This window comes from Gadus morhua, chromosome 18 (genome assembly GCF_902167405.1).
Source record: "Gadus morhua chromosome 18, gadMor3.0, whole genome shotgun sequence".
NCBI lineage: Eukaryota > Metazoa > Chordata > Actinopteri > Gadiformes > Gadidae > Gadus > Gadus morhua.
Genome location: NC_044065.1, coordinates 21,860,138 through 21,879,497, shown reverse-complemented (window position 1 = coordinate 21,879,497; position 19,360 = coordinate 21,860,138). Strand labels below are relative to the sequence as shown.

The window sequence follows — 19,360 nt, the reverse complement described above, 5'->3', positions numbered from 1 at the left end:
ATTTATCAAAAATGGAATCAATTCCATGTGAGAAATAGGCAACTGGATGAAGAATTACAGAGGGATGATGGATGATGCTGTAAAACTTGATAAACGAATCAACTTCGTCAACATCAAGTTAAGTCCTTTGAAAGGAAGCCCTTGATTATGTTAGGCTGGTGGTCTGTGTGTTGGTCTGCTTTGCATATCCATTGAGTCAGGGTAGGGAGTTCAGTTCTACTGCTTTCAAGAACACTCAGAACTTGGAAAAAACTGCTTTATTTAAAATGTATTGAACAGTTGTCAAACACGGAATAACAAGATTTTAATTGTGGTATAAGTCATTGTAACCACTCCAACCCTACATTTCACCTCATACAGGTGCATCTCAGTGAATATGAATATTGTGGAAAATGTACTACAATCTCGATGATGGGGCTTACAGCTCATGAAAACCCCAAATACACAATACAATATCTCAGACAATTTGAATAATGCGAAAAAAATATCTAAATTGTAGACTCAAGGTGTCACACCCAAACAGCTAATTATCTCAAAATGCCTGCAAATACCTGAGTCGTCTTTTATAGTCTCTCATTAACCCTATTAACCCTTAAAACATGATATGGGATCCTTAAGCAATAGACAGACTACATGGATCCATCTGGCTCTCAATGACCCACACCAGTCTCCTTACACAATGGCAATGTGATAGATCATTTCTATGCGTTTTTTGTCTGGATTATTTGTAGATTGTGATTTCATTTTACAAATTACAGACAATGTTTTTGGTTATTATTGGCTTTGTTGCAATGGTGAATGCTAAAATATTCACGGTCCATGGAGTGTTCTTGCATGCTGATCCTGCCATGTTCAATAATCAATCACTATTGTTGACTGAACACTGATGTTATTATTTAAAGATGCCGGGTGTCGAGTGTCAGGCTCCGACATCTCGCTCATCATGACTCGTCCAGTAGCGTCTTTCTCTGGCCAATCAGTGGCCAGCAGCTAGTTTGCGTCACACAAAAGTATCAGATCAGCTCTCTTGGAACCTCGGAGATGAGACAAAAAAAAAAGTACAACGTACCAGGTACCTCATTTTGGTGATCGAAACGCAAAAAAAGGCGGGCTAAGTCGAGGCGAGTTCAGCTGGTACTGTCGGTGGAAAAGGGCCATTATATCCACCTTATGCAAGTGCTTGATCCATTATAAATGCTTGCCTGTGTTATTTTCCAGCAGCACATAGGGGGACATTCTGGGCCCATTTCACAAAGATAAGCCCTACTTTGCATTCCTGGGGAGAGAGCGAGCGGTATGAAGGAAATCATGTGTACAATAACTTGGATGAAATGTGCAAGTATAACACAACAGACACACACAATGTTTGTGCTGCGTTACCGTCCTCTGTGTTAATGGACTGGTAAAATGTATGTGACTGCCTAAGAAGTAAACTGCATCATGGGATACAAACTACACCTGGACCCCAAGAACGGTTGCATACAAGCAAAGTGAGCATTTGACTAGCAAAGCAAACATAAATTTAAAAGAATTTGAATATAATTAAATAGAAAAATGGGAACATTCTCAAGATGCAGACAGAATTGAATCACACCGGATCCTAGATTGTTATTCAGATTACTGCCATACTAACACTTTAGTTTCCTGATAGACCATGTTAAAGGCGCTGCTAGCAATACTAGTTCATTCAAATCAGTGTTCAATAGCTCTACATTCAGCCATCAGTGATATAAGCCGTTTTCATCTCCTCCGCATTTGTAGATCAGGAGATTCGACCCCGAGGGTGATTCACACTTTATATGCGGACATCGATGTCATTCAGACATCAGTAGAATCTCCAGGTTGGTAAGGGGGGTGAGCTTGCAAGGAGCGGGATATGGCGTAGGTACTAAGTTTGCAAGAGAAAGGATAAGTGAAGCCGCTGTCACTCTAGTTTGTTTTGGTATGACCACAGCCATCATGGAGGCAGAACGGGCAAAACTCATCGCAATCATCTTAAATGTCACTGCAACGATGCATCATATATTCCGTTGCATCTACAACATCCGAAGCATCGATCGATGAAAGATTAGAGCATGAGTTGGAGACAAATAGAAGAAATTATGAAAAAGAAAGGCGTCGCGAACGACTGCGTTAGCGGAGAAAGAGAGCGTATTTTTTTGCTTAATTTCACATATAACAAACACTGGGACAAATTATTGATTTCATGGAGTGGAAGGCCGGGACCCTATAATGTTCAGCTAACTGTTAAAATAATAATGTATATAATAATAATAATAATAAAATAAACATTTTCTATATACACGTGCAGCTGTGAACTCATGCATTGTAATTTATTGTATGATGTGTACTTTAGGGTTATGATATCACCTATCTTTTAGCGTTCACCACGAATGACTCTGAAAAGCAGTGCCAAAATGTAAATATTTTTTAACCTTTCAGCAAACAAAAGACAACAGGCTGATTATTATTAAGGGTGCCACTCAATGACATGCAAATGGTGTGAGTAATAGATTTTCGACTCCTCATTCACATATAAGGTAATTTAGATTCCAACAGAGTAAATAAATACTACCTCAGGCGTAGTATTACCCCATAGTACAGAGCTAGATTTTCAGGGTACAAATTTCAGGATATGTTGTTCAGCAGGTAACTCTAGCACTAGCTATAGCACTAGCTATGCAGATCATTTCATTTATCTTTAAGCATTGAAGAAATAACCTCATCTATGACTGAAAATAAAATGACTATTAGAGTTGCTGCACCTGAGTGTTCTAGAGGTTCCTGTTGAAAGGAACCTTACCGACAACACAGAGCCAAAGTCCACTGCTGTGAATGATGGTACATCCCAGAATGATTAGCAAAGACTTCCAACAACACGTTTACCAGGCACTCTCCCTAATGGAGTCTTCAAGAAATAGCAAGGCAACTCATTACCCAAGCACAATCTCAGCGTCAGACCACAGCCACTGCTGCCTCTCCAAAGCAAGGACTGGAGATGGACCAGTGGAGACCTGGTCCTGGGTCAGGACTTTAGAAAGATGATGGACTGATTTGGGGATGACACAACAGTTTATTATTTTAGTATTTTAAGACCAAAACGACTTACAGTGAATAAAGATACATCTAATTAACGAGCAAGTTATGGCATCGCCCTCAAGAAGGCCTAAAGGTAAACCAGTGTTTCCCACACATTGACGAGACTATTATTGCTTTTGTAATTTCTATTTTGTATGCAAGGACCATCCTTTTTTATTTTATTTTTTTGGACTTGTGAAGCACATTGAGTTGCCTTGTTGTATGAAATGGGCTATACAAATAAACCTGCCTTGCCTTGCCTATGGCGCCCCGCCATAGTCTAATTTCGGCCGCCATAGTCTCTGCGTGCACATGAATTTTTTTTTTTTTTTTTTTTTTTGCTCAGACGAAGTTCGTGTCGCTCTCATTGGGATTGCATGAGAGCACGAAGTTCGGCTGTCTGGGTTTACACAAATGTATAGCCTATGAAACGATTGAGAAGGTGACATTTAGGCCACGCCATTGTGTTTAAATAGGCGTACACTGAAAAAAGGAGATTGGCCATCTGTTGTGTAGAATGCATATCTGCAGAAATATACGCCAAGAACTGCTAAAGATAATTCCATAATTTATTATTTCATCTGAATGCAACGCGAGCTGCAACAATAGTGCACCACAACTCAACAAATACAAAGTCCATAATCAATACCAAGGAATTAGTTCTTTGTTAGTGTTAGTTTACTATTAGTAGGCAAACCACCGCGCATGTCCGGTTGAATGCCCCCCCCCCCCCCCCATAGTCTCCAAAATTTCTGTGGGAAACACTGGGTAAACTGTACATGGGGGATCAAAACCAGTACCTTTGGGCTGATGGCAAACACAAAAGCCAATCCTCTATCCTGCTCCTTATGAACCAAAGTAAAATGTGTACTGGGAAAAATAATAATAAGCGACTGAACAAGTCAATTAAACAATGTGTCAAACATCTTCTTCATTGAATATTCATTTTTTAAACGCTACAAACACCAGGAAAAGGCCTTACACCCCCATGATACGATTATTTCTGTTGGAAATAGCCATCTCCATCTCCTTGTCCACTGTTGTTCAGATTAACTGCTCATATATCCTTTATTATTTACAAAGAAAATAAAATCCACATTGACCTATGTGGAGAACTCAAGTAGGTCTATTTGCCCTGGTTACATTCCCAGTTGATGTCAATTGAATCCTGGTCGCTGAATTGGCCCTTTGCTAGTGCATTGATATTGTCTGACTAAATGAGTGACTAGGTTTAATCTATAGCCCTGAGAAACGGCTACTCTAAAACAAACAAGACACCACTAAGATGAGAGCAATATTCCAATTACCCATGTGTTGTTGATTGGGTTTCCTGTTTATTTGTCTAACCAACCAATTAGTTAGACGTAACACTAACACTAGGACTAAGAAGGACCTTGTCTAAAAGGAATACCTTGAAAGCCACCCTAAACCACAAAACCCTTTTAGGAGATGGACTAGGTCATTTTCCTCACAAAATTCACTGCAACAAATGGAACAGACTGTAAACAGCTTCCAGAAACATTGGCATATGAACCAAATACTAACAACAATTTGTTGTTTTCTATTTTTCTGTATCAACACCAGACAGATAAGAAATGCAACTCTCCAGCAGGCTTTGAGAGAACAAACGCATAAATATATGATGAGTTTGTCTCCTGGGATAACGGCTGCCTCTCACTGCATCAAACTGGCTTCAGATTTATTAATTCACTCCTTAGGTTGACAATCAAAATTATGTCTTCCTTTCAGTCAACCTTCCCATTCCTTGTTTTCACCCAAATCACATCTTTCCCGATTTTCCTCTCTTGTCCTCATCTCTCGCTCACGATTACTCATCTCCTTCACCCTTCTGTTGACGCCTGACCTCCTCCATCTCCTCACCCTCCTCGCCTCCACCTCCTCCCACTACAGTAGGGTTCATGCACATCAATATTTCTGCTCCAATTCCCAGCCTAGTGAGGTGAGAGACCTACAATAAGGTCTGCATTTGTCACTTTGGTAGAGGGGCAGAGACTAGTAAAAAACATGGATGGTCCTTCATCTTGAATGCATTTCCATTACCCTTCTTGGATATTTAGTACAATGAAGTAACAATGTAGGAAATTAGGTCAAGGAGCAAAGGAAGTTAAACCATTAAAGCACCAACTTCTAATAAACATGGGCCACCTTGGTTTCAGCTCGACTAGTTCATAATTTGGAAGGATTAATGAATTGTGATTGAAACAAACTTTGAATATGTGAGAGGGGTCAGAAGAATAGATGTCTGCCTGATGGCTAAGATGGATCTGGTCCGACCAATCCTCAGATCCAGAAGTCCAGGCTTCAAGGTGTGAACTTGAGCGTTGTCTGTTTGACCATGTGCCATTTCTGATAGAGTTCCAGGGGTAACATTTAAATTGGCTTGGCGTCAAGGTGAGCGAAGCGAAGCCAAGCCCCCACAAGATTTCTGTTGTGGTTCGCCAACCGCATGAAACAGGTGGTTGGGAACATAACGTGTGTCTTAAATCGTGCGTCTATATAAACAAAGAACATTTAACCATATGCTTTATTCAGAAAGATTATTAGGGGGGTGTAGCTTGATATTGAAAAGCTTGCACATTTGTATTTTAACTGTGATCCAAGCAAGGGTCAAAACAAACAAACACAAGCATCAAGGGGAAATACCCTGAACAGAATTTTATCAACTTGACTCAATTAAATGTGTATGGAAATAAAACACTTTAAATCACTTATAGTTCCAACAAAATTGTTTAATTTAACGCAAGTAGGTTTGCATCATTACCGCCGAAATACATACACTAGATACAATAATTGATTGAATTATATTTAAGAAATACAATCCGCATGTATCTCCGCCCCTCATTTAAAAAAACAAATATACAAATTGTATCTAATTCAATTTCTGGCTTTCGGAGAAGCAGACTGTCATGGGGCCAGAGCACAGACGGGCCAGAGGGGGTCTGGGGGGGCCAGAACACAGACGGACCAGCAGGGGTCGGGGGGGGCCAGAACGCAGACGGACCAGCGGGGGTCTGGGGGGGGCCAGAGCACAGAAGAGCCAGCGGGGGTCTGGTGGTTCGGAGATATGAGCAGCAGATAGTACTAGACCGTAGACGCCAACTAGCCGTTTGTTTGACCATTCTAACACAATCACAAGGTGAAGGAGATAAAGAAGGTAAAAGCGGGCGCAGCGTTTCGGGTTATCCCAGCTGAAAGGTTTGATCCCAAAAGGTTTGATCCCCAAATGTGAGAGTCTTAAGTCTCTGAAGTCACTATATGGCACTCTGGATTCAGATCTCATAATACCTCCATTAAAGAGGCTCCAGAGTGCTGGGCATCAGAGGGAAGATTCGTGTTTCTAAACCTCCCACTCCCCCTGGTAAGTGACTCAACGGTAACCTGATCCAGCACTCAGTTGACTATCGATCGGTTGACCCGCTGGCTGCTGCTAGCACTCCCTGTCAGGATCACATTCACTGGGAAATTAAAAATAACAGTGGCAAGCTAAACATACTGCATATAGTATGACTGCGTGCAGCAGGGATAAAAACCAAAGACAGCCCAACAACATAGGACGCCTCTGACGTCTCTCTGAGATGGGGACGACATCACACAGCCAAGGTAGTCAGTGGTTTGGCTTTGAGGTGACACATGCGCGAGATTCAGCAAGACACCAACAACATCCACTGGGAATCTGATCCTAACCTGTATGATGTAATAATATAAAAGTATAATCAGGAATTTTAAAAGCATATGGTTTATTGTCTAATATTGGTTTCAATTAGGCTATTGTATAAAGGTCATGGTATATTTCCCATGTAAAACATTTTAAAGGGGTGACATCATGCTTTTGAGATAATGAAATCGAAATCAGGGGTATTTGTGCCCCGAATACCCTCAAGCTCAAACTTCTCGGGGGGGGGGGGGGGGTGAATTTGCCGACATGTTCAACCAATCGCAACAGAGTGGGTGTGCTGACCAATCACAGCAGACTGGGACCTGGTCCTTAAAGCAACATGACACAAAACAGACTTGAAAAAACCTTTTGAATGATGTTGAAATAGGTTTTGCAGAAATGATCACTGTGAGAATAATAAGTAGTATTTTTAACATACAGGCATGTAACCCTATTCTAGTAATACCCCCTAATTGTGTATTTGCCTGCGGCATAATTGATCTCAAATTGATAGACTCTTCTAGATACTTTACCACAAAATAGGAAATACCACACAAGCTTAATTCCTAACATACGATAACCACAAACAAATATGTCAGAATCCTCTTTGTGAGGACAGACTACGTCTGCTTTGGAGGGTCAAAGGGCCACCAGTAATATACCCGTTCCTCGTGGCACATACACAATATTCTTCTAAAACACGCACGCACATAAACGTTTCTGGCTTGGAAAACCGGGATTAAATATCAGCATCCAAGTCTTGCATTGATGTTTACATTGATATTTGTATATATATATATAAATGGGACATTTTCATTTCCAAAAGCTCGATATGAAGATTTCTCAAACTATTAATAAACCAGGCATTTACCCTTGATAGTAACAGGCAAAACATGACCAATATAGCAAAAATACATGTCCTGCTTATCTGTTTGTGTTCTCCTAACTCCCCTTTGGCCTGTTCCTGATCAAATCAGACCAGGATACCGGCAGCATTGATCATCTGCTCTCTACGCCCTCCTCCCAGGGGTTGAACTTGAGTTCAACAAAGGCTACATCAGTGACGCCACAACTACTAGGTAACTACTACAACTACTAGGTAAGTACTACAACTACTAGGTAACCACTACAACCACTTAGGTAAGTACAGCAGTCTGTCACACCCTCCAGGGACAGCAGCAGCCTGTCAAACCATCCAGGGAGAGCAGCAGCCTGTCAAACCATCCAGGGACAGCAGCAGCCTGTCAAACCATCCATCTCCCACGAGAGGACTAGCTTCAAAACTGTGGCCTTTCTGCCAACTCCCTCATGCACACACGCACACACGTACATCGCAGATCAGTAAGAACATCCCTAGAGGGTAGAAGAAACATGAACTTTCCTGACTCAGCTGCTCTGATATATATACCCCCCCCCTCCCCTCCACAGCCTGCTAAACATCAGGCTTTATGGGTAACATGGTTCTGACTCCTCAATTATACTTTCAATATGCTTTTTAACAATCATGTCTATGCCTACTGTACATAAGAAAATAAAAGTGTATGCGACCCCCAACCCCAACCCCACACACCCTCACCCTGGGGAAAGGTGACGCATCAAAACACAACTGTCAATCATGAACCAACAGACACACCCTCCTTCACAAACTACAGCAGCACTGAACACATGTACTCTGTTTACAAATTGTCATAATTTGCTAGTGCCAGCAAATTCCTCCAGGATATGGCCGGTTTCATTTAGAAGTTGGTCAAAACTACATTTTTTTGTACGTGTCAAACTGTATGTCAAGTGAATCCCAGTCTCAAATCTTGCTTTATCCTTCGAATGTAATTGGCAATAAAATAACTCCATAACACCATGACAAGCCGAAAGAGAAGAGAGAAGTGTGAAAATTTGCAACAAAAAAGTATGCATTCACTTTTGTGGCTTGTCCTTTCCTTAATATTTACTATTGAAAAACATACTGTTTGATAGGGAACTAGGCTACATAAAAAGGGAATGAGGACCTTTTTTTTCCACAAACTAAGTATGCTATGAAGGAAGAGCTCCCAAGACAGACCCAGTCCATGTCGAAAAGGATGCTATTACAGATAATATTATCTGATAATTTCTCCACTTAATGAGTGATTTGCACGACCTAGTATTATAAAAGGCCTAATTATTGAATAACAGGTTTGCCTTATCTAATGATTTGTCCTAACCTCCTGATGAGGGGCTCAGCAGGCCGCAGGCTAGAGAAAGAAAGCAGGAGTGAGAGAAAGACAGATGGGGGTGAGCAAGAGAGAGAAAGGTGGGGAGAGCCAGAGAGAGAAAGATAGGGAGAGAGAGAAAGATAGGGAGAGCAAGAGTGAGAAAGAGCAAGAGAGAGGGCAAAGGAGAGAGAATGGAAGAGAGTCGTGAGAGATATAGAGAAAGAGAGAGAGTGAGAGACAGTTCAAGACCAAAACTGAATGATGTTTTAATAGAGCTCGTAAGTCTGCCCCTTCCGGGAGACCCCCATGGGACCGGAAAATTAGAATGGGATTCAATGGAGAGAAAGTAATTATTTTCTGGTCCCAGTCTTTATGCCCTGGATTACACATATGTTGGTTGTGGATTTAACTTATAATTTTTCATGCAAAGAAGAAGTTCGATAATGTTAGGTTTTGTGTGAGGCTGTTCTGTGAACTACAGCCCCTCGGTGCTCTCGACGCGAATGATATGCGTAACCACCACTCTGGTACAGACATGGCGATCTCTCTGCTCCACTTCTTTTTTCCAAGGGGAGGATAACAGCATCGAAAGAGGTGAAAACCATTATAAGTCGGGGCATGTGTAGATTTTCAGTTATGTCGGTCTTGTCCACGCCAGTCGCAGGGAGCGTGACGTCACATAAGAGACGTGGATTCTTTCTCATTTTGTTTTCTCTACAGCCTCTAACTGAACAATTGCACAATAAACTGTCAAACTCTTAACATGAAAGATTATCATTTAAATCCACAAACAACATATGTGTAATCCAGGGCATATAAAGACTGGGACCAGAAAATAATGACTTTCTCTCCATTGAAACCCATTCAAATTGTACCATCTCAGAGGTCCCATGGGGGTCTATCGGAAGGGGCGGACTTACGAGTTCTATTGTAGAGTATGAGCTTTAAACGAAGGCAGTACTCCTTTAAGACAAGTCTTTCTTTGGCTTTGAATTAACTAGGAGTAGGGGGTTGGCACCACTCTCTAAAGGCCCTCTATTATTTAGGGTCGGTAGCTCACCCCTCCAAAGCCTCATACAGCCCCCTGGGGCTCGGAGCAACCAGCACAAAATCCCTGTTGCACTGGGGGGCCTGGGGCCGGAGTGTGTGCTTGTTTGTTAAATGAAGAGGGAGGAGGGAAATTATTAAAGACCACTATGATGTGTGTGTGTGTGTGTGTGTGTGTGTGTGTGTGTGTGTGTGTGTGTGTGTGTGTGTGTGTGTGTGTGTGTGTGTGTGTTCCATACCCTCTCCAGTAAACAGGCATGCCCTTCACACATCACACACAAAGCAGCTCTTTCTGGCTGCGGCCTCCTTCGCTGCCACACTCTCCCACCACGCGTACACAGCCGACACCCATGCAACGCTCTTACCCCAAGTAAACACTTCATCTCCATACAGATATGATCCACTATTTTACCAAGACCTCATCCTCAGTGTAGACTCTGTGTCGTAATAACTAGTCAGAGAGGAGGAAGCTAAAAGGAAATGGAGGGGAAATAAAGATTGAGATTGAAGACCATCTGAGGCTCAACATGATAAAATAGGGAGATGGAGAAAGAGAAAGAGAAATTAACATATCAACAGTAAAATAAACAAAAAGGAGAATACAGGAAATCAATCATTTAAATATGTGAACAAGCGATGACCTCATGGCCCCACCAAGCAGGAAGCGTTTAGAGAAGAGAGACAAATGCTTGCATAACCATCATTACCATCATCAGCAGCATTTGCCTTTTCTTATGTACTGGAATTCCTTTCCGATCAGATAGGGAGGCTAAGCTAAGCAATGCTTAACTTTACTCAAATAAATTTAGCTCAGCTTGGCCAAGATAAAAATAAAATAAAAGAGAAGCTAGCTAAATGATGCAATGCTATAAAAGAATAGAGGCTAGCTAAAATAGCTAACCAAGCTAAACTAAGCTTCTAAGCTATTCACCAGACCACACACGCAGTGCGATGCTAGTAGGCCTCCTGAGGTATCTGACATCTGTCACGCTCATAATATACAGTTATCTTTAGCGAGGAAGTGAGCTCTATAAACAGCATAAAGACAGGGTGAAACGACACATACATGCAAGGGAGCAAGCCAGCATTGATCTGTCAGCATCAGGCTTTCTCTAAAAGGAGTACCATATGATTTGTGGACTGATGTGAAATAGACCACTGAAACATGAGTGTCACACAGGAAATTAGTTCTGAAGACCATTTCCTATTCATGATTCTTTAAACAGTGCGGCAGAAACTTAACCAAAACTGAATCCATAAATTAGCCTCCAAAAATGGTGCGAGCAAGAGTCCTAATTACCGAGTATGATCAAGAGAACATAAGACGCAGGCTCACACAGCGCACCAAAGCATATTCTAGCAGTACCAGCTTATATCTTAATCAGTTGTATCATAAACAGTTATCTCACAGGGCGGGTCGGATACACCAAGGTCCAGAGAAATCTTGTCCTTGGGCCCATAAGACAACGATATTGTTCTGAACGCACACGCCTGCCCACCCACCCACCCACCCACCCACACACCCACACACACACACACACACACACACACACACACACACACTTAACACTTATAAAAGTTCAGTGTAAATAAATTGGAGCACTAGAGATAGAGGAGAAGCATGCCCTCTCTCCTTTGTCCGGCACAAAGTCAGGATCATCTTTATTGATGACCTCTGATTCTAGATAACGTCTAAACTGGGATTTATGAGTGAGTAACGATGGATGGGTGAATTAGTAATACAGGGAGAGGCAGTCAGAGTAAGAGAAGAAGGTTCAGATAGAGAGAAAGATAGAGGAATATAGATGGATAAGAGGCTCTCCTTAAACAGATTAATCATTAGCCAGAGATCTTTGTGCTGTTATTGCATTAAACAGGTTGTCGTAGTCAAGAGAGCTTAGCAGTCAATCACTTACATTTCAACTGCAAACAATATCGGATAAGTTAAAGTTAGGCCGATGGTCAATGATATTTCTTGTTGTGTTTCAGTGGTGTTGTACGGGTATGTTGATTAATGAGGGATTCCATTCTCATCACCCAGAAAGCGAGGCCCAGATACTAATGATACCGATTGCTTTTATACCTCAAACAAACTATGATTCATGCTTCTGTTAGCTTAATGTGCCTGGTAAAATACTTTTTACATAAACTTCAGTTGTAGAAAAATAACTCAACAAACGGAGTGAATAATATGTGTTTTCATAATAAGCATGAGCAATTGGATAATTGTGTTATTCTAACATAGAGGAATACCATAACAAGTTGTTTAGCAGATTAGCATTAGCAAGACAGCTTATCAGTGTCTGGTTGCCAGTGCATCGTCAGTGGCGAAACAGGGCATTAGGAAACAGGGCATTAGGCTATGTACTACGTAGACAAGCTCGAGTGACTCACAGCCATAACATCATTAGTCATACAAGTCCAAGTACACCATAGATTCTCAGTATTGAGCTGGCTACTCTCAAGGCTTTTCAAATAAAAGTGTCTCAGAAAGCAGACATACCGTTTCTATATGATTGAGCAGCTGAGAATGCGCCGAATTCTCTCTGAAAAACTCACTACTATTACCATTGCGTAACATAATGACTAACAATTATTACAAATAATGTACAATTATTCCAGCGTTTCTTAAGTCATTACCACCGTCTTAAAGTGAGTATTAAAACTGAAATAATTGTGTGCAAATGTTAATAAGAAGCCGTTTTGGCTGCTTGGATAATAATTTATAGATAATTTATTTTAATTTATTCTGTCCATCTATGATAATTCCCTCAAAACTGCCATTAGTTATGTTAGGTAAAACAAGTTAGCTCTTCCCAGGCTTGACCACTTAACCAAGAGGTCAAGGGTCATACAACTTCACCTAATATGAACAGACATTAATTATGATGAATGATTAACCTATTACAATATATGGCCTACAGTATTTGAATGCGAGAGTCTATCAGCTGCATTTGCTGAATGCCTGCCAATTCCTTTTATGATAGTGCTTTGTATCATAAATACCTAATAATTGAGATCTCTCTCTCTCTGTCTGTTTGTCTATGTTTCGCTCATTGCATTGTCATCATTCATGTCTGCAGGGAGAGGGAGGGAAAGAGAGAGACACTCCCATTGATCGCCCTGTTAGCCTCTGGGCTACATGCTACTACAGGCCACAAGGCACAAGAATAGAGGCCAGATTAACCGGATTACCCTTCCGGATGATCTGTGATCTTTCTGAGGGAGTGATCCTGAGGGGGGTACAGTACCATGGAAGAGAAGAAGAATATACCATTTCTAGGGAGATATTTTGCTATGTATACTACTTAATATAAAACACACACACAATGGATACAGGAATATAAAAACACTGGGATTCTGAGGAACTAAATTATTAAATTGAAAAAGTGTCAATGGGTACCCCACCCAGTCCTGGACACACACACACACACACACACACACACACACACACACACACACAGGTCCTGCTGTCAACTGCTCGTGGGGTGCAGTACAAAGGCAGGAGGATACAACATAAAGGCCTTCCTAGGACCACCACCACGGTGGTTTATAACCACTGGAGAACTGAATACGCAATGGCCCGAATGAGTTGCAAAAAATGCAGCTACAGCATGGAATGTTGTCCTTCCACAGTGGGGCAAGTGGTCATTTTGTTAAGGAAAACAACAAGAAATGTGGCCCAGACTATCACACAGAGTAGGCTTATACATCGACATAATGTCCCACTGATTTAGAGTTAAATGAAGCAAGGTCGGTACACTCGTACCTTTCATAACATACAGTTAGGCCTATAAGTCCTATATTCACAAAACAATGTAACAGTTGTCCATACAGTGTGTGTGTGTGTGTGTGTGTGTGTGTGTGTGTGTGTGTGTGTGTGTGTGTGTGTGTGTGTGTGTGTGTGTGTGTGTGTGTGTGTGTGTGTGTGTGTGTGTGTGTGTGTGTGTGTGTGTGCTTACCCTTGTGAGATAAGATGACCATTGGAATGATTGACAGCCTGTCTCCGGGCGGAAGTTCAGGTGTAAAGGATGAACTTTCCTAATGCTACTAATTCAGTCAGCCCGTTCACACACCGTGATATTCAATGAAAACCTGAAAAGGCAGAAAACAAAATTAAAAAACACAATATGAAGGTGAAAACAAGGAAAAATTAGTCAAGGGTGGAGAGCTAGGCTACTGGTATAGCAGCTCGGTACAGACAACACCTGGAGGTCTGTAGTCCTTAAAGATACTATTTATAGATAAATGTATATATTTATATATATATATGGCCAAATCGCAGCAGTCAAAACTCGTTCTCCACTTCCACCGCCGAGCTCTGAGCGGGTATCGGGGCCGGAGACTGACGTGAGCATGGGTTTCAAGCAAGGCTTGACAAGGCTGTTACCGCCGCTATGGTCCTCCTCTACCAACGCTACGGTCCTTCTCTACAGTCCCTTTGTCCGGTTAAACAAGGCTGTGACCGCCGCTATCCTCTACGGTCCTTCTCTACAGTCCTTCTCTCCGGTTAAACAATGCTTTATTACAGGGTCCTACAGTCCTTCTCTCCGGTTAAACAAGGCTTCATTACCGGGTCCTACGGTCCTTCTATCCGGTCCTTCTCCCCGGTTAAACGAGGCTTTATTCCCGCCGCTATGGTCCTTCTCCCCGGTTAAACGAGGCTTTATTACCGTTGCTACGGTCCTTCTCCCCGGTTAAACGAGGCTTTATTACCGCTGCTACGGTCCTCCGCTACGGTTACTCCCGTTGCTGCTGCTGTACTGCGCTGAATCATTCAGCGCGCGCGCACACACGCACACACACAGACACACACACACACACACGCACACAGTGCCTGAGCCCACAGCTGACTCTGACGTCAGCAGCCTACTGTAAACAGAACTCTCTTTTCCTCTGGTGACCTCTGTAATATAGTAGGCTAAACTCATTAAATTATTATTAAATAATTAATTCAATTTAGTATGCGCTTGACGTGAAAGGATGACTAATGAATTATAAAAAAGAAACCCACATTAAACCCATATCATAAAATAATTAAAAATAAACCAGTAAAAAAGAGAAACGTCATTGTTGTTCATTGTTAAACTTCAAAAGTCTTCATTGTCTGAATTCTGCCCATTAAAAGAAGCAGTGTCTGACCAATGTTTCCCATCCCGGGATGAGATGGACTTCAGATTGTATAGGCTCTGTGTTCTGACGTCATCCTGGTAACTCGTGTGCACACTGTCTTTTTTTTCCGTTGGGATGTTATGATAGGCTTCATTTTGATGACATGTTTCAAGCTAACATCAGTTATGAATGGGTTCTTCGTCACATAGTGGACAACACCATATAAGGTGTCATGTGGGCGTGGCTTATTTACCATTCGCCCTGCTTCCAATATGAACAGAATTCTTACCTATGTGTTCGAGAGATGCTCATGAACAACCTCCAGAACACAAACGTGTTAACCTTGTGTCTCTGAATAAACCATGTGCTGAACAATTACCACTCTCCGAGTCATACTGAGCCCAAAACAACAATAAAACAAAGGAGCAAATTAGTTTTCCATGCGTTGCTTTGACGCAGGGCCGTATTTATAATATTGTAATGACCACGGAAGAGACAGTGAATTAATTATTGCGATTTATAAGATACCACCGCTAATAAACCGTTGGAACACACACAAGACCGGTAACAACAATAAACCCTGCAAATTCGAATCCCCACGAGAGCTCCCCCGGCTAAGGCCCGCCCCCATCTCCCAAACCCTGTGTCGCTACATTACCACCTCCTCACAAAGTTCCTCGCCCCGAGGAACCAACTGAATAATGGCCATAAGATTAACATAACGGCTCATTGCCACACAACGGAAAAACATTTTTTACAACATTGTCCAACAATTATCTATATTTTTACAGATAACAGACAAAGTCTTCTAAGTCTCCTGGGGGCCTCCTTGGCTGTCGAGGACCCCCTATCCGGGATCAGGGGTAATGGCCGGGTATGAGGTTTTCAGTCACTGGAAGGGGACAGGGGGACTGGCGGCAAAGGGGATCGGTCACTGGGGAGCGGGAGAGAAATGCGTCCAGGGGGCCAAGGTTATCAGATACCGGGAAGGGGTGGTAGCCCTACAGGGGGCAGGGAGACACTCCGTGGCTCTGCTGGGTATATGGGCTGTGGGGAGGCAGGATGACCGCGAGGAGAAACTGAACCCCCCTGGGCCAGAGGGGCTGCACCCCCTCCTTCCTTTAGATGGTAAGTGCAACCAGTACACCACCTCACCCAACCTCTCCAGAACCCGACAGGGACCTACCCAAGGACTGTCCAGTTCGTCCTTTTAGAATTGAAAACACAAACTAGTTCTATCGCCTGGAAGTGCCGGCCTTCGCTTGTCAAGTCATGGTTTCTCTTCTGCCTCATCCCCGCCCTCTGCTGTTGTTCCAGGGCAAAAAGGTGGGCCGACTCCAGGAGATTTTGGAGTCTCTTGGCATACTCCGGGCCTGGGGAACTGTCTGAGGAATCGGGTGGTCGACCAAATGCTAGCTCCGCAGGTGTATGCAGCTCTCTTCCCAGCATGAGAAGGGACGGGGTGCATGCCGTAGATTCCTGCACTGCGGTGCGGCAAGACAGGGGTAGGTGGTTATCCCAGTCTCTCTGGTGCTGTGCGGTGAGAAAGGCCAGCTGTTGGTCCATAGTGCAGTGAAACCGCTCCACCAGCCCATCACTCTGATGCCTATGGGGAGAGGTGCGGGTCGCTGTGCAAGGTCTCTGGTACCCCGAAACGGCTGAATTCGCCACGATATCCACTTCCTGATCTGTGATGGCATAGGCTTCTGGCCACTTGGTAAAGAAGTCGATGGCCGTGAGAACATAGCGGTTACCCCTGTCCGAGCAGGGCAGCGGCCCCACTTTATCTGCCACCACCCTCTCCATGGGTGCGCCCACCAGAAACTGCTGAAGGGGAGCATGTGATTTTCCTGTGGGACCTTTACGAGCGATTTGGGTGTCACACACCGCTGTCAAAAGTCCTCGACGTCCCTCCCGGACCAGCCGCAGTAAAAACTCGTGGGCATCGGAGCGTCTATGCATGGCCTTGAGCACTGCCCCCTGTATGCCCTTTGGGGACCACCACTTGCCACCTCTCCTTGTCTGTGGCCGGCTCCTTCCAGGCCTGCTGTAGCACATCCAGGCAGAGACGCAGGACCCCAAACTTGGCCCACAGTCCCTTGGAGAGAGTTAGCACCCCTTCCCATGGCAGTTTTTGCTGTGCCTCCACCCACTGCAATACTGGCCGAAGGTCAGTATCTTGTTCCTGCTGCTGTCTCCAATTGCCTCCCTCTATGGTCACCAGCTCCCGGCAGACGACCTCCATCCACTGAACCCTGGCGCAGCGTTCTTCCTCTGCTCACAGTTCTCTCTTGCTGGCCTCCTTCCTGTCGCAACAACGACAACCCTCTGCAGCGCAGGATTGCAGAGAAAGCGCGTCGGCGTTGGTGTGCCCCACTCCGAAGACGTAGGCCTATAGTTCCTCAAGCCACCTGCCTTTCTAGCTCTTTGAAGGTCATGAGCCACTGGAGAGCTGAGTGGTCTATCCTCACGGTGAAGGGCAGCCGCAGAGGTAATACTTGAAGTGCCGGAGGGAGAGCACCACGGCCAAAAGTTCTCTGCAGTTCTCTGCGCAGTAGCGCAGCTTCGCATTGTTAAAGGCCCGGCTAAAGTACGCCGCAACTCTCTCTCCATCAAGCCCCCCTTGGGACAGAACCCCTCCCAACCCAACGACACTAGCATCGGTGTCCAGCATGAAGGGTAGTGAGGGGTCGGCTTGGGCTAGCACGGGGGCCTCGCTCAGGGCGCGCTGAAGGCTGGTAAACGCCCCCTGGCACAGCTCAGTCCGCACAAAGTCTCTTTTTCTTTTGCAGCAGACAATAAAGAGGCGCAGCCAAACATGAAAAACCCTGTACAAACTTTGTGTAATAAGAAGCCAGGCCCAGGAAGCTCTTCAGCTGCTTCTGGTTAGTAGGGGAGGGACAATATGCCACCACCTGCACTTTTGCCTCCATTGTGCTGATGCCCTCCCACCCCCCACGTGTGTCCCAAGAACTGTACCTTCCTGCGCATGTAGTGGCACTTCTCTGGGTGTAGCTTCAGGCCTGCAGCACGGATTCGTTCAAGAACCCGACGCAGCGACTCAAGTGCGGATTCAAAGGAGCTGCAGTGTGCCAGGATATCATCCAGGTACACCAGGCACTGTTGTGGGGTTATGCCTGACAAAACCCGGTCCATTAGCCGTGCGAATGTGGCTGGGGCGTTACACAGTCCGAAAATAAGGACCTTGAACTGCCATAAACCCCGGCCTGTGCAGAAAGCTGTCATGGGTCTTGCTTCTGGGGAGAGGGGCACCTGATAGTACATACTACTGAGGTCCAAGGCGGAGAACCAGGATGATCCTGAGACCATGTCCAGGGACTCGTCAATGCGCGGCAGGAGTACAAGTCTTTTCTGTTCACCCTGTTCACCGGCCTGTAGTCTGGGCAGAGCCGCCATTTGCTGTTCTTTTTGGGGACCATGACGACGGCAGATGCCCAAGGACTGTTATAAGGCTGAATAACGCCCGACTGCAGCATGTCTTCCACAGCTTGACCCAAAGACGCTTACAGTGAAGGGAAGGACCTCACTAACCATCACCAGTGTGTAGCACCCACTTGGGTGATGCACGGCAGCCAATCTGCGCCAGAATGCTCACCACCCACCAGCTTGAGGTGGAGAGTGAGGGAAGAAAAGAGTCAGTCAATTATACAGGAGGATTATTAGGGGGCCAGATTGAATTAGCCTGGTTGGGCCAGGACACGGGGGAAACCCCTAATCTTTGCGATAAGTGCCCTGGAATCTTTTATGACTTCAGTGAGTCAGGACCTCGGTTTTATGTCTCCTCCGATGGACGGCACCTTCCACAGCACAGTGTCCCCGTCAATGGACTGGGGCATCGGGATTGATGTTAAGGCCAGAGGGAAGAGTGACACCTATTCCCCACCAACCGACACCACTTACCGGTATTCCCAGGCGGTCTCCCATCCAAGTACTAACCAGGCCTGACCATGATTAGCTTCCTAGATCAGACGAGATTGGGCGTGTTAATGGTTGTAAGGCCGTTTAAACGTTGCAAACGGTCAAAAACCTCATCCTCATCCTCATCGTCATCCGCTTATCCGGGGTCGGGTCGGGGGGGAGCAGCTCAAGCAGGGGGCCCCAGACTTCCCTTTCCCGGGCCACATTGACCAGCTCTGACGGGGGGATCCTGAGGCGTTCCCAGGCCAGTGTTGAGATATAATCTCTCCACCTAGTCCTGGGTCTTCCCCGAGGTCTCCTCCCCACTGGACGTGCC

The 19,360-nt window shown here is 44.4% G+C and overlaps 1 protein-coding gene and 1 pseudogene across 4 annotated transcripts in view; both read right to left on the bottom strand.

Moving 5' to 3' along the window:
• Window positions 1–14,789, bottom strand: part of LOC115531266 (serine-rich coiled-coil domain-containing protein 2) — a 51,821-nt gene extending 37,032 nt beyond the window's left edge. For 3 of the 4 annotated variants that reach the window (XM_030340415.1, XM_030340417.1, XM_030340418.1), the window contains exons 1-2: window positions 14,567–14,789; window positions 13,956–14,088 (exon numbers count right to left, since the gene is read on the bottom strand). The gene's annotated coding sequence lies outside the window, so the exon portion shown is untranslated. The remainder of the gene's footprint in view (window positions 1–13,955; window positions 14,089–14,566) is intronic. The other variant, XM_030340416.1, reaches the window with a different exon arrangement.
• A 4,218-nt stretch (window positions 14,790–19,007) lies between these two features.
• Window positions 19,008–19,132, bottom strand: LOC115531737 (uncharacterized; annotated as a pseudogene).
• Between the last annotated feature and the right edge of the window lie 228 nt (window positions 19,133–19,360).